General features: G+C 48.6%; 1 pseudogene across 1 annotated transcript; it reads left to right on the forward strand.

Moving 5' to 3' along the window:
• The first annotated feature begins 13,806 nt into the window (after positions 1-13,806).
• LOC308512444 (TCF3 fusion partner-like) lies at positions 13,807-14,558 on the forward strand (annotated as a pseudogene). Its single transcript has one exon. The product of its transcript is annotated as a TCF3 fusion partner-like (transcript).
• Positions 14,559-15,586: the final 1,028 nt, after the last annotated feature.

Below are 15,586 nucleotides of genomic sequence, written 5' to 3' on the forward strand. Positions count from 1 at the left end.
AAAAAAAAATCTAAGGGAATGTTTCACTACGAAACCATCAATGCAAGAAATGCTAAACAGAAAGTTGTAAAAAGAAGGAATAGAAGAGACAGAAGAAAAACAGGCATAAAGAAAAAAGTGGCAACAAATCAGTACCTATCAAAATAACCTTAAACCTAAATGAAATAAACACTCCATTCAAAAGATATAGGATGGCTAAAATTATAATAAAACAAGACCCATATGTATGCAGTCCATGATAAACCCACCTCATAATAAGGGACTCACACGGACTGAAAGTGGAAGGAGAGAAAATATTTTTCAGGCAAAGGCGGGGGGGAAACTAGGGGATCAATAATTATATTTGAAAAAATAAATCTCGAGAAGCCAAGATTGTGGCGGAATAAGCAGAAGCGTCCCAGGGCTTGTCCTGGAGCAAATGGAGTGAGCAGCTGAAACTAGTAACACCCACCCCGAATTGGCGAAGTACACTCAGGTGGTGAGACAGTTTGCAGCAGGGAAGGGCAGAGTTCCTCTGGTAAGGTAAAAACCAGGGATCTGGGCAGGAAAGTTTGCCACACCTCTGAGCCCAGAGGGTAGGAGGGAGACCACGCAGCACACAGCCGCGACTCTTGGGACAGGCACAGCTCCTGACTGTGGAAAAGAGATCCGCGGGACTGTTGGTGCAGGGAGATTTGAGATCTGGTTTCCATAATTACGGAGGACTGAGCCTAAAGGGGCAGCCTGAAGTGTTGACCAGACCATGCCGTGCCCGTAAAAGAGGAGCTTACAGAAACTCAGCCTTCCCCGTTTCTGTGGCTGGAGTTTGTTTGTTTGTTTTCACTGAACCCTGTTCATAGGACATTTCGGATACAGACACTCACCTGTGCTGAAGAGCGGGAGAAGGTGAGGACAAGTGGAATCTGGGGAGAGGCTGGGAAGAGAAGGTGTGCCAGGAGAAGTGGCAGTAAATTGAGTTTTGAGTCACCCCTGAGCCTAGGACTTGGGCAACCATTTTCTACTGAGGCTATAATTCCTCCGTCCAGGCCCCAGGCAAGGAGAACAGCCACATCCAGATTCCACCCTGAATGAGATGAAGGATTAAAATAATATGATTAGTCCCTGGGACTTATCAGGGTCTGGCCTATAGCAGGGCTTTCAGTCCCAGCAATGACAACAAAAACAACAACAACAACAACAACAACAAAAAGCACAGACATTTCTGAAACCTGGGATCTTAAGCCAACCTAAGGAATGACATTTCAATTTTTCATTTTAATATTATTATTATTATTATAATTTGTTAGCTTTTTTCTTGCATTTTTCTTTGTTCTCTTTTTTTTTTTGTTTATTCCTTTATTTCCTACTTCTTTTCACATTATTTTTTCAACCACGGGAGCAGCAGTCACGTGAGTGGCACGCACTTGTCCAGGAAACATCAGCCCTATGAGCAGCCTACCTCGAGCCTAAGGGCAGCAGCCTCATGTGACCTGCCCCGTCCACAGAGCAGCAGCTGTGTGAGCGGCCTGCTTCCCCTTCTGAGGAGCAGCAACCATGTGAGCAGTCTGACTTGTCCAAGGAAGAGCAGCCACTGGAGCAATCTTCCTACATCTGAGGAAAAGCAGCCCTGTGAAGCCCGCCCCCATCCGAGGAGCAGCAGCTGCGCACACCCTGCAGTAGTCTGAGGAGCAGCAGCTGCACAAGCATCTTGGAATCGTCCAAGCAGCAGCAGCCACACGAGCACTCTGCCCAATCCAAGGAACAGAGGCTGTATGGGCAGCCCACCCCCATTGAAAAGCAACAGTTCTGTGAGTGGCCATGCCCCATTGGAGGAGCAGCAGCCCAACCCTGTCCAAGGAGCAGCAGCGACACGAGCAGACCGCCCACGTCTGAGGAGCGGCAGTCCTACACAGCACGCACTGGTCCGAGGAGCAGAGCCACAACAGCCTGCACCTGTCTGACGAGCAGCAGACGGGTGAGTGGCGCATCCCCATCCGAGGAGGAGCAGCCACGCGTGCAGCTCACGCCCGTCCAAAGATCAGCAGCCTTGCAAGCAGCCCATTCCTGTCTGAGGAGCAAAAGACTTGCAATCAACCTGCCCAAGTCCTAGGAGCAGTAGCCCAACAAGCAGCACACCACATCAGAGGAACAAGAGCAGCTTGCATCCAGCCCCCATCGAAGGATCAGCAGCCATGTGAGCAGTCCGCCCCAGTTCAAGGAGTAGCAGCTGCGTGTGTAGCCCACCCCCATCCAAAGAACAGATACCTCGTGATCAGCACATCGTTCGTCTGAGGAACGGCAGCTGCGTGTGAAGCTTCCCCGCACCAGGCAGAGGAACCACCACAGCTGTGAACAGCACCCACCAGAGGAGCGGCTGCCAACTGAGGAGCAGCTGCTACCACAACTGCTTGAGGAGCAACCACAACTCGAGGAGCCACTGCCACCCAAGGAGCAGCTCCTGAATGACTCAACATCTAGATATGTCGGTGAGATCAAACATGGGTAGACAAAGAAACCCCCAAAGGAAAGAAAAGGAGAACTCACCAGAAAAGCAGCTAAGTGAAACAGAGGCATGCAGCTTGACAGACAAAGAATTCAGATTAAGGGTGCTAGAATCCATAAACCAGATGGAGGAAAAAATAAACAACTTATCAAGAACATAGAAGAAACAGAAGAAAAAAACCATCAACTTATATAAGAATCAAAAAGAAACGAATGAAAAAAATCAATAAATTATGGAAGAACCAAGAAGAAATGAAGACTGTTATAGCTCTAATAAAAAACACCATTGAAAGTTTCTATACTAGACTAGGAGAAGCAGAGGACTGAATTAGCGACTTAGAAGACAGGGAGGCAAAACACACCCAAACTGAACTGCAATTGGAGAAAAAAAATTCAAAGACAGGAGGAGAGCCTAAGGGAACAATGGAACAACATGAAACGAAACAACATGCGAATAATAGGGGTTCCTGAACAACAGAAAGAGGAACAAGGGTTAGAAAACCTATTGGAAGAAATAATATCCGAAAACTTCCCTCAGGTGGGGAAGAAAAAAGTCACACAAGCACAGAGTTCCAAACAATGTGAACCCAAAAAGACCCACATCAAGACTCATCATAATCACCATGGCAAATGTTCAGGACATAGAGAGAATCTTAAAGGCTACAAGAGAGAGACTGAAAGTTACATACAAGTGATCTCCCATTAGATTATCAAATGATTTCTCAACAGAAACACATCAGGCCAGAAAAGAATGGATGGAAATTAACAAAGTGATGCAAAGCAAAGGACTGAATCCAAGAATACTATATCCAGCAAGGCTATCATTCAGAATTGAAGGGGAAATAAGAAGCTTCACAGACAAAAAAAGGCTAAGGGAGTTTATCACCACCAAGCCAGCAATGCTAAAAATGCTAAAAGGACTGGTGAAAAAAAGAAGAAAGACAAAGCTAAGAAAGAAAACAGGCACAAAAAATAGAAATGCCTACAAACAAGTACCTTTCAATAATAACTTTAAATGTACATGGACTAAATGCTCCAATCAAAAGACATCAAGTGGCTGAATGGATAAAAAACAATGACCCATATATGTGCTGTCTACAAGAGACCCTCCTCAGAAGAATGGACTCACAGAGACTGAAAGAGAAGGGATGGAAAAATATCTTTCAGGCAAACGGAAATGAAAGAGAAAAAAAAAAACAGCTGTGGTAGCAATACTTATATCGGACAAAATAGACCTCAAAGTGAAGGCCATAACAAGAGATAAAGAAGGCCACTTCATAATACTAAAGGGATCAATACAAGAGGCTATAACCCTGATAAACATATATCCACCCAATGCAGGAGTTCCCAAATACATAAAAAATAGCTCCTGGAAGACATCAAGGGAGAGATCGACAACAATACAATCATAGTAAGGGACTTTAATACACCACTGACATCACTGGATAAATCCTCTAGACAAACAATTGGCAAAGAACCAGCAATCCTAAATGACTCACTAGATCAGATGGACTTAATTGACATCTTCAGAACATTTCACCGCAAATCCAGGGAATATATGTTCTTCTGAAGTGCTCATAGGACATTTTCAAAAGTAGACCACGTATTGTGTCACAAAGTCTACCCAAATTCAAGAAGATTGAAAGCATCTTCTCAGACCACAATGGCATAATATTAGAAATAAACTACAATAAAAACCATCCAAAATACTCAAACACTGGAAGCTGAATAGCATGTTATTCAATATTGATTGGTTACCAATGAGATCAAAGAAGAAATGAAAAACATCCTGGAAACTAATGACAATGAAAACACAACAATCAAAAACCTATGGGACACAATGAAAGCAGTCCTGTGAGGGAAGTGTATAGCTCTACAGGCCTATCTCAAAAAACAAGAAAAATGGTAGTAAATCATCTAACTCTACAACTCAAAGAACTAGAAAGAGAGCAACATGAAAACCCCAGAGTGAGCAGAAGGAAGGAGATAATAAAGATTAGATCAGAAAAAAATGACATAGAGACCAAAAAAATACAGAATATCAATGAAACCAAGAGCTGGTTCTTTGAAAGGATAAACAAGATTGACAAACCTCTAGCCAGGCTCACCAAGAAGCAGAGAGAGAGGACCCATATAAACAAAATCAGAAATGATAGAGGCGAAATAACAACAGACCCCCACAGAAATATAAATGATTGTTAAAAAATACTATGGACAACTCAACTCCAACAAACTAGACAACCCGTAGGAAATCGACATGTTCCTAGAAAAATACAACATTCCAAAACTCAATCAGGAAGAATCAAAACATCTCAAAAGGCCAATAACTATGGAAGAAATTAGAGCAGTCATCAAAAAGCTACCAGCAAACAAAAGCCAGGGTCAGACAGCTTCACAGGGGAGTTTTACCAAAATCTCAACAAAGACCTAAAACCTATCCTGCTTACACTTCTACAAGAATCCAAGAGGAAGGAACACTTTCAAGATCATTCTATGAGCCAGTATCACCCTAATACCAAAACCAGGTAAAGACAACACAATGAAAGAGACTTACAGGCCAATATCCCTCATGAACAAAGATGCCAGAATCCTCAACAAAATCTTAGCAAATCAGATCCAGCAGTATATCAGAAAGATCATACACCATGGCCAAGTAGGATTTTTCTCAAGGATGCAAGGATGGTACAATATCAGAAAATCAATAAACATGATACATCACATAAACAAACTGAGAGTAAAAATCCACATAGTCATATAAAGTGATGCAGAAAAAGCATTTGACAAAATCCAACACCCAATTTTGAGAAAAACTCTAAGCAAACAGGGCATAGAGGGATCATACTTCAACATAATAAAAGCCTTATTTGACAAACCTACAGACATCATACTCAATAGGCAAAAACAATTACTCTAAGAAGAGGAACAAGACAGGGATGCCCACTCTCACCATTTCTGTTCGACAGAGTACTGGTAGTGCTAGGCAATGCAGTCAGACAAGAAGAAGTCAAACAAGGCATGCTAAGTGGAAAAGAAGAAGTAAAACTGTCATAATTCGCAGATGGCATGGTATTGTCCATAGAAATACCTAAAGACTCCATCAAAAAAACTAGGAGATTTAACAAATGAATTTGGCAATGTAGCAGGGTACAAAATTAACACCCAGAATTCTATGGCTTTTTGATACACGGATAATGAACTCAGAAATAGAAACAAACAAACAAAAATGCCATTTAGCAGTGCAACAAAAATTTAAGGAACCTAGGAATAAACTTAACTAAGGGGGTAAAAAGCTGTTCTTGGAAAACTACAGGAAATTGAAAAAAAGTGATAGAGGAAGACTAAAGCAAATAGAAGAACATACCATATTCATGGATTGGTACAATCAACATCATTAAAAATGTTCATAGTACCCAAAGCAATGTACAGTTTTAAGGTATTCCCCATTAAAATATCAATGGCGTATCTCACAGACCTAGAAGAAAGTTTCCAAAAATTCCTATGGATTTAAAAAAAGACCCCAAAGAGTTAACCGCAATCTGGACAAAGAAGAATAAAGTTGGAGGGATAACCATACCAGATATCAAGCTATATTACAAAGCCACCATTCTCAGAACTGCCTGTTACTGGCACTAAAGCAGACATAAAGACCAATGGGACAGAACAGAGAACATAGAAGTCGACCCTAACCATTATACTCAATTAATATTTGACAAAGGTGGCAAAAGCATAGAATGGAGTCATACAGTGTCTTCAATAATTGGTGTTGGAACCTGGATGGCAATCAGGCCTAGGCGGGGTGGGACAGGTGAGGCCGCGAGGCAGGGTGGGGCCTGGCGGGGCTGGGCGAGGCAGGGTGGCTGTGCACTGGGCTAAGACTAGGCTATCACAGGCAGAGAGACTATTGCCCTTCCCACAAGGTCTGGGGCCTCTGGGCTGGGTCCCATGTAGGAACTTAGCCTGGACAGCTGCAGAGAGGAGGATGAGGCGCCGGGCACCAAGGGGTGGCCCACACCCCAGGCGAGGGTGCACTTACAAGTGACAAGGTTCATCATGGAGGCAGGTGTCAAGCTAGGGATGCAGTCCGTTCCCCTCGCAACCGCCTGTGCCATTTACTGTAAGTTCTTCTGCGAGATCAACGTGGAAGCCTATGACCCCTACTTGGTCGCCATGTCTGCCCTTTACGTGGCTGGCAAAGTGGAAGAACAGCCCCTGCTAACCCGCGACATCATCAACGTGTCCAACAGGTACTTCCACCTGGGCAGCGAGCCCTTGGAGCTGGACTCCCGATTCTGGGTGATCCGGGACAGCATTGTGCAGTGCGAGCTCCTTGTGCTGCGGGTACTGCGCTTCCAAGTCTCCTTTCCGTACCCACACAGGTACCTGCTCCACTACCTGATTTCTCTCAAGAACTGGCTGAATCCTTACAGCTGGCAACGGACCCCCATCTCCATCACTGCCTGGGCCCTGCTGCGGGACAGCTACGAGGGGGGCGGGGGGGCCAGTGCGTCCGGTTCCAGGCTCAGCACATAGCCGAGGCAGTGCTCCACCTGGCCCTGCAGGTCTATGGGGTCCAGGTGCCCGCCGAGGCTAAGGCTGAGAAGCCATGGTGGCACGTATTTAGTGGAGACCTTACCAAGCCAATCATAGATAACATTGTTTCTGATCTCACTCGGTTTTATACCATGGACAGAGAGATCCCCGAAGGCCCTGGCCCAGGCCTGCCCAAAGAGAAGCCTGGGATGCTCGGCTGCCAGGGGACAGCGCCACCACATCGCCCTGATGGTCTGTCCCCAGAGCACTGGCTGGGAGGACTGGTTTTGTGCTGCTGGAGACAGGCCAGAGAAGGCAATGATATGCTGCCACTTTGATTCTCAGGCTTTGACTCTCCCTGGCAGCCAAGGTCCAGATGGGGATGGGCGCTGCACCTCCCAAGGGCAGGAGCGTGCAGTGGGCGGCTCTGAGGACTCAGTGTCTGCTTTTTTCCTTTGAAAGGATGCAGACTACAGCTGAGGTTTGGGATCAGTGGAAGGAAAAATCAAAGAATGGATGGGATTGTGCCCCAGGGGATTTTTTTAAAGGCCAGATTTAGAGAAAGCATGACTCAATTAACAGAGGAAATTTTATTTTGTTTCATTGAAGATATTACAAAGCCAAAATAAAAACATAATAATAATTGGTGTTGGACATATAGCATACATACATGCAAAAAAGTTAATCTAGACCACCAACTTACACCATACACAAGTATAAACTGGAAATGAATAAAAGACTTAAACATAAGTGGGTAACCATGAAAATCTTAGAAGAATCCATAGGCAGCAAAATAGCAGGCATCTGTCTCAGCAATACCTTTACTGATACAGCTCCTAGGGCATTGGAAACTGAGGAGAAAAGAAACAAATGGGATGAAGTCAAATTAAAACACTTTTGCAGAGAAGAAGAAGCCAACAAATACAAGAACAACAACAACAACAAAACAAGGAAGTCCACTGCCTGGGAGAAGATATTTGCCAATGTTATATCCGATGAGGACCTATTCTCCAAAATTCATACTGCACTCATCCAATTAAACAAAAGGAAGATCAACATCCCAGTAAAAAAATGGGCACCACCAGCACGAAGGCCCCCTCTGACTTATGGTGGTCCAGTCCCTGTGATGATTATTACAGCCACACAAGAGATGGATATGATGGGGGCACGGCAATTACTCCAGCAGCTGATGGGACACTCCTGTAAGAGGTTCTGAGTGTGGTGCTGGCGGTGATCACAGGATACACCATGTACACAAGAGAGAGTGATTCATGCAGTACAGTAGCTCACCTGATTGGGCACTTGGGGAGCCAGGGGGGAAGCCCCTGTGACAGAAGAATTAGAGACTGAAATTAAAAATGATAAGGTACCGACAAAATTTTATTGTAAAGAATGTGGCTTCTGTTATTTAAGGTGACTAAAAGGAAATGGTAGGTTTGGGGGAGGCATCAAGAATTGTAGGTACCATTATGAAGTTTCAGGATTGGAGGCAAGTTTTGAATTATACCAGGTTGTTTCATAAGTGCTGATTTAAATTACAATACACTTAAATGTTTAAATTTTACATATTGTATTGTTAAAATATTCAGAATATAAGCACAACCAACAGACCAACAGAGGAAAGACACTGGGAGTGGGTGACGAGAACAAGTGACTAGGAATAGGGGAGGCCAGGGGGAGGTCAGTAGAAAAAAAGAAAGAGACATATATATTACTTTTTGTAAAAACTTAAACACTAACATTACAAAAAATTTTCAGAAGAAAGTGTTCTGCAAATGGGATTTCTTGTCTGATTTTATGACAAACACATAAAAGCAATCTGTTTGGATGGTGAGTTATATTCATGGCCCTAAATTTCCCAGGGTGTCTATGACCATATGTGCATAAAGTCTATGAAGTGAACTGTATACAAAATGAAGCAGTGTGTTATTTCGTCATGGCATGCTGCCCTGTTTTCAGGTTAGGGAGGGTAAACAAATGAGGTATTCTCCTTGGAAAACCTAAATGGATAAAAGGATTGAAGAACCTCTGACAAGGCTGCAAAACAAGGATTCCTCCAGCTCTGTGGCCCACACTTTGCCCCCTAAGATACTGATAAGGAGCAGGCCGATCCCACTGGCCCCAGGAGGAAGAGGAGACCTTGGGGAAATAGGAGATGGTGGTGAGCAGCAACAGGGCAATGTGGTGTGGCAGCGCAGCAGCCTAGGCCTCAGCATGAGGAAGATTCACAGACACCTGTGGAAAGGAGTATAGGAAGAACATGTCATGGCAGCCCCTGTTGAGGGGCAGGTGGAAAGGCCTGAAGGTGCTGTGGGTGGCCTAGAGGGAGAGTTCAGAGGAGGGGCTGAGGTAATCTGCTTTGACTCTGAGTGACAATGGACATGCACACTCTCTCCCCCTGCCTAAGCCCCCCTGCCTGATCTGGAATTGCACTGCACTTGTTGTGCTGGTAGTTCCTGTCTCAGGCACACATCCTGAGGTCCGGGGGTCACAGGCTGTATCCTTCCCAGCATCCAGGTGTCCCTGTGAGAGAAAAGTAATGGCCCAGGAACCTGGCAGCACACCAGGGGAGAGCCCAGGCAGCCCCTCCTCACCCGCCCTGTCCACTCTGGGGACCATCTTCCTCTCATAGTTCTCCAGGGGATTGAGCCACAGGTCCTTGCTGATGATCTGGTAGGGCAAACAGGAGACCATAGGGACCTGAATAGAATTGCAAGCAGCAGGTGGACACAGGAAGCTGTATGCTGGCATGGCCAGTGATCCAACCTCAGCAATCCTGCCAGATCCTGCCACGCTGTTGTCAGAGAACCAGTAGAAGAAGCTGGCGCTGTTGTCCTGGAGCCTGTGGCTGTAGGCTTCTCATTCACAATGCTGGTACCACTGAATCGGAGTGGCACTGGACAACCTGTATCCTGTAGGAGAGGGGTATGTGAAGCTGGGCACATGGCCTTCCATCCCTGCCCACCACCAGCTGCAGCCCATACAGGGAGCCTCCTGTTACTTGTGAGAGTGATGAGATACTTCTTCACAATCACATGGTTGCGGAAGTAGGGGTTGCTGCAGAAGTACAGGCTAATGGTGCACCAACCCCAGGGATGCCTGACTTCCCTCACCTGCAGAAGGAAAGTGGATCCAGGGAGTGAAATCGCTGCCCAGGGCTCCAGCCTGTAGCTGTTTTCAGGGACAGGCCACTTACCCACCTGCCCTCCACCACTCCCTGGAGCAGGTAGACTGACCTTCAAATTGATCATGTGACCAAGGATGTTTTCACCTTGGACCCTGATCATTGCCGACAACTCTGGGTGGTTGACAAACTGCTGTGGGTCAAGCAACCTGCACCTTGGGCGCTGGGCATGGACCAGCTAGAAAGAGCAGCCTGGCCTAGCCTCTCCTTCCCTTAAGGCCACTCCTTCTCCATCAAGGGCAGAAAGGGGCACAGCACCACTCTGTTTCCTGACAGACCCTGATGCCCACCAGACTGTGTTGTGCTGAGGGTTTGACAGGTTACACATCACACATTCATGCTTCTGACTGAGGAACTGGACATACAGATGGCCTGTAGGGCAGTGTTAGTCCCAGAACAGCCCGTGCAACACAGCCCTGTCTGTGGGCATCAGCCTCTGGTGTATGGTGCCTCTGCGTTGGAGCTCTGCCCCTGGACACCCTGGTAATGCTTCTATGGTGCCTGTACAAGACAGAGGGTGTCTCCAGGATCCTGGGCCAGACCGGGATGCACTGCCCCTAGATTGTCCTCAATGTTCTTTTCTATGGGAACCATCCCCGCTTACAACGTTCTCCTGCACTGTCCCATGCTCCTTGTGATCCTGCTCCTCTACCCTCAAGGATACAGCTGTGAGCCAGAACCCAGGGATGCGCCTTATATTGAGGCTTCTCTGTTCGAAATAGGGCTTGAGCCTCTGCCGAGTCCTGCACCTGAGCCGAGAGAAGGCCCTGCTGGCTTGCTCGTTCATGGGCTCCATCTCCAATTGGAGAAACTGGAGCACCTCCAGAGGGGACCAGGTGAACTTGGCCCTGGGCCCTGACTGGGCCTCCTCCTGCTGCACTGGCTGCTCTTCTTCTGGCTTTGCTTTGGCCTTGGACTGAGGCTCCACCTCTCCCACCTGTTCCACTCCCTTCATGGTGCCCTCCACTCCCCCTGCAGGAAAAACTGCTCTACTGCAATTAATTGCTCCTCCATCCACCCCTCCTCCTGGTGGTCACTCCCTTGCGGGTCACCTGGATCCTGTGCCTCCAGCCTCAGCTCTTCACTCACCACCTTCTCCTGCCTCCCCACCTGCAGATCTGGGAAAACCTCCTCACCTGCCCACTTGGCCTGCCATGGCACCACCTGCAGAAGGCCCTCTGTCCACAGGATAAACTGAGCCTGTGCCTGGAACACCTCCCCCAGGCCCTCCTTGTCTTCCCCTTGCTCCTCACTCTGGGTTCCCTGCTGCACCTCACTCTCCTCTCCCTGCACACACTGCTCTTCAGACACCCAGTCCTCCTCTTTCCTGCACTGAAGATCAAGCCCAACATCCTGGCCTGTGTCCAACCTCCGCTCCAGGGTCTCAGCCTCCCCCACCTGCATGAAGTCCTCCCACTCCAGCCCCAAAGCTGCCCTCTGAACCTCCTGTGCCCTTGTGTCCTGGGTATCACCACTTTCCTGCACCGAGGTGAAGCTAAAAGCCTCCTGGATCATCCTGCTTGCCCTGTCCTTCCTGGTGCAAAGGCCCTGGGGAGCCCTGTGAATCCTCAGGCGCCCTGCAGCTGAAGGCCCCCTAGTGGAACTGAGAGGAAGCGCGCTGCCCCCAGGAGCCCCTCAGTCTCCCAACACAGCCTGACTCTGGATGCCCCCTGGCTCTGAGACTGGTGCTGTGAAGGAGCAGGTGGTGCAGAGCCTGCTGAGTCCAGGCAAGGTGCTTGCTCACTGGTGCATGCAACCAGGCCCTGGTGTGCTGAGTGGGTGCACACTGGGCTCATGCACAGGCGCTGGTCATGTGAGCATGTGGTACAGAAGGCACCTAGCCAGGCCCAGCCTGCTGTTTCTGGGTGGGCTCCACAAAAGCCTCCTCTAATCACAGATGGGGCAGTGGGCGTCACCCTGCGAAGCCCTGCCACTTACTCAAAGCTCTGGTGTAGATAGTTGGTAGACTCAGAGGTATCCTATTATTAGCCTGAAAACCGAGATTTTGCAAGCTTAGAAACTTGACCTGACTGAAAAGAAGGAAGAAATGGTGGAACTTGAAAATGACTTCAGGTTTTCTCACTGTGCAGAATAAAGTCAAACATTGCTTCAGTTAAATATTTTAGCCGTTGGTCTCCCCACATGAACTACAATAATAATGTGCTTTGTGTTGATATTTACTGCTGTGTTGCTGACAATTACCTGGAGGAGAAGTTAAGGTGATTCAATGGCTTGAAAAAAGTTTAGCTAAATCTGATTGCAGGTCTAATTAAGCAAGTTTATTCCATATATATATGGCTAAGTTGACTCGTGCATGTGTGATACATATGAAGCTCTTACTGGCGCCAATTGCATGAGTGTGTTTCAATTTGTCATTGTCAATCTGCATTTGATTGACACTGCTATTATAGAGAAAGGGCAAATAGCAGTATTATGGTATTTCTTCTAATTAATTTCCTTTCAACATGCACGAATCCATGCACCTGGCCACTGGTATTCTAATAGTGGCAAGATATCATCCGTGAATGGTAATATTCTATTGGGCAGGACATGCCAAATTGGTCGCACATATCTATCCTATCTAATAAAAGAGAAATATGGTAATTGGCGTACGACCGCTACCCTTCCCATTGGCTAATCAGGGCGATATGCAAATTAACTGCCAGCCAAGTTGGAGGTTAACTGCCAACAAAGATGGCAGTTAATTTGCATACATAGGTTCAATGCTAGGAGGCGAAAGGGGAAGGAGGGAAGAAGCCGCCTGCCCTGACTGCAATTGGAAACCCAGTGGCAGCCAAGAGCCAGAGAACCAAGCTGCTTTTGCTCAGAGAAGCCAGGCTGCCTTTGCTGGCTTCTGTGATAGGAGGACCTGGCCACCTTTGCTGGCCCTGGGCCAGTAATCGGAGAAACTGGGTGGGGCAGGGAAGAGGCAGATGTCTGCCTCTTCCCTGCCCAGCGTGGCTTCTCAGATCACTGATCACCAGTGATGGGAGAACACCCAGAGGCGGGGCCAGAGGCCAGGCTGTATAGCTGCCTGGGGACACCATTTGGACCCCAGGGGCGAAGCAGCCAGGCCCCAGCAAGAGACCCAGAAGGCGACCCAGGTGCTGGGGCTGCATCGCTGCTGGGTCAGAAATCCAGTGCCCAGGCTGAGGAGACCCAGGACCCAGAGCTGCGTTGCAGCTGGGGAACACGATCCGGTGCCCAGGCTGAGGAGACCCAGGGCCCGGGGCTGTGTAGCAGCTGGGGCACGCCATCCGGTTCGGGGGCGATGCAGCCAGGCCCGAGAAGGAGACCCAGAAGGAGACCCAGGGGCCTCCCAAGAGGAGAGTCTCCATGGCCAGATGGCGTGGTGTCGGGGCAGGAATAAAGACCCGAGGTGACTCAGATGCCTGGCCACAGGGTTAGTCCAGCCAGCAGGGCCTTTCAGTTGGGACTGGGGTGGGGGTGGGGCAGGGAGGCAAGCTGGAAATAGAGAACTACAACTCACAGGAGGCTTAGCAGCCGGGCCTGGGTGCCTGGCTGTGAAATCCAATGGGCTGTAGTTTTGCAAGCCACTTTAAACTAGAGGCTTGCAAGGTTGGAAGTTCTGCGCCTGGAGCCAGGGAGAAATGGAGCTGGGGCAGAGAGAGGGGTCCATGGCAGCCGTGGGCTTTGAGGAGTTCTCAGCACCTCCTGGCTGGGAGCTGGCGCTGCCTCCGCTGAAGGTGGTCACATCCTGGAGAGCGAGCTTGAGACCGAAGTGGAGTTCCTGTCTGGGGGTCTGGGCAACTGCAGCCTCCAGGAGCTAGAGGAAGAGGAGGAGGCAGCCTGAGGCTGGCAACAGCGGCGCCAAAGGGAACTTAATCGCAGGAAGTACCAGGCGCTGCAGGGAGATTGAGCAGGCGAAGGAGTGGGTCCTGAACAGGCTCCATCAGATATAGAGGATAACATGGAGACTCCAGCAGGAGAGGAGGTTCCTCATGAAGGTGCTGGACTCCTACGGTGACAACTACTGGGCCAGCCAGTTCACCATCTTACTGGAGGATGAGGGCAGCCAGGGCACAGATGCCCCCACCCCAGGCAACGCTGAGAACCAGCCTCCAGAGAAAGAGGGGCTGTCCCCGCCCAGGAGGACGCCAGTGCCTGCAGAAGCCAGCAGCCTGGCCCCTGGCGAGGGGCCCAGGGGTTGGAAGAGGCGGCGAGTGCCACCGGAAGGGGGCCAGGCGTGAGTCCCGCTGTCTCTGGAGCTGGCCCCCATGCAGATAAAGGTGGAGGAAGACTTTGGCTTCAAAGTGGTCGAGGCTTTGGACACAAGTTGGGTTTCTGGGGGCCAGACAAGTAGCTGCCCTACCCCACCCTAGCCAGCTCCCCCTTTGACTGACCCCCCAATAAACAGACCCCATGCTCTCCTTGGCAAAAAAAAGCTTATAGAGGCATGCTTTTAGGATCAAATAGTATAAATATAGATGTAACAGGACAATAAAAAGAGAACCTGGACATGATGATCACCTGAATGCTGCCTCTGTGTCATTCCTTCGTCGCCGACTCCATCCACACCTTTGGGAACCCCCGGACCTACTGAGGCAGGGCCCCAACATTCCTCTTCTTATAAGGACTTCAGTGAGATGGGCTAAGGGTCCCACTAGAACTGCCTCAATTTAATCTAATCCCCTCTTTAAAGATCTTATCTCTATACACAGGTACATTCTGAGGTTCTGGAGATTAGGATTCTAACATACATTTTGTTGATTACCCAAATCAGCCCTTAACAACCAACATGTTTCAGAAAGGAGATTCCTACAGGGTTATTTACCAAACATTCAGAAGTATTTTTAAAAGAGCTAAGTCCCTAGCCCACTGTGCACGCCCCTCCTGGCGAAGAGGGAAGGCCTGGGTTCCAGGCGCCGGAAGAAAACTGGTGCCAGCAGCCAGGGGAAGGGGCCCTCAAGGGGCCCCAGATTGCGAGAGGGCACAGGGCGGGCTGAGGGACCCACCCGAGTGCACAAATTTTTGTGCACCGGGCCTCTAGTATATATATATATATATATATATATATATATATATATATATATAAGCATAAGCGACATTATGAGTGGTTGGTACGATGCACACCGACCACCAGGACGCAGACGCTCAACACAGGAGCTTCCCCCAGGTGGTCAAGGCTCTCCCACAGCGAGAGCATCACTCAGCCAGAAGCCGGGCTAAAGGCTGGAAAGTGCAGCTGTGACAGCAAGAGCCTCTGCTGCCTATGTGACAAGGCTACGAAGCAGTGGTGGCAGGTGGAGTGGGGCCTGGATGAGCGGGAACACAGCACCTGGCTCCAGCTTGGGCTCCTGCCCGGCTGCCTGCCGTTTCGTGCACTGCTACATCCCTCAGGAGGTGTCAGACCTAATCTGGCAGTCCCAC

The sequence above is a fragment of the Myotis nattereri genome (genome assembly GCF_964212035.1).
Source record: "Myotis nattereri genome assembly, chromosome: Y".
NCBI classification, from domain to species: domain Eukaryota; kingdom Metazoa; phylum Chordata; class Mammalia; order Chiroptera; family Vespertilionidae; genus Myotis; species Myotis nattereri.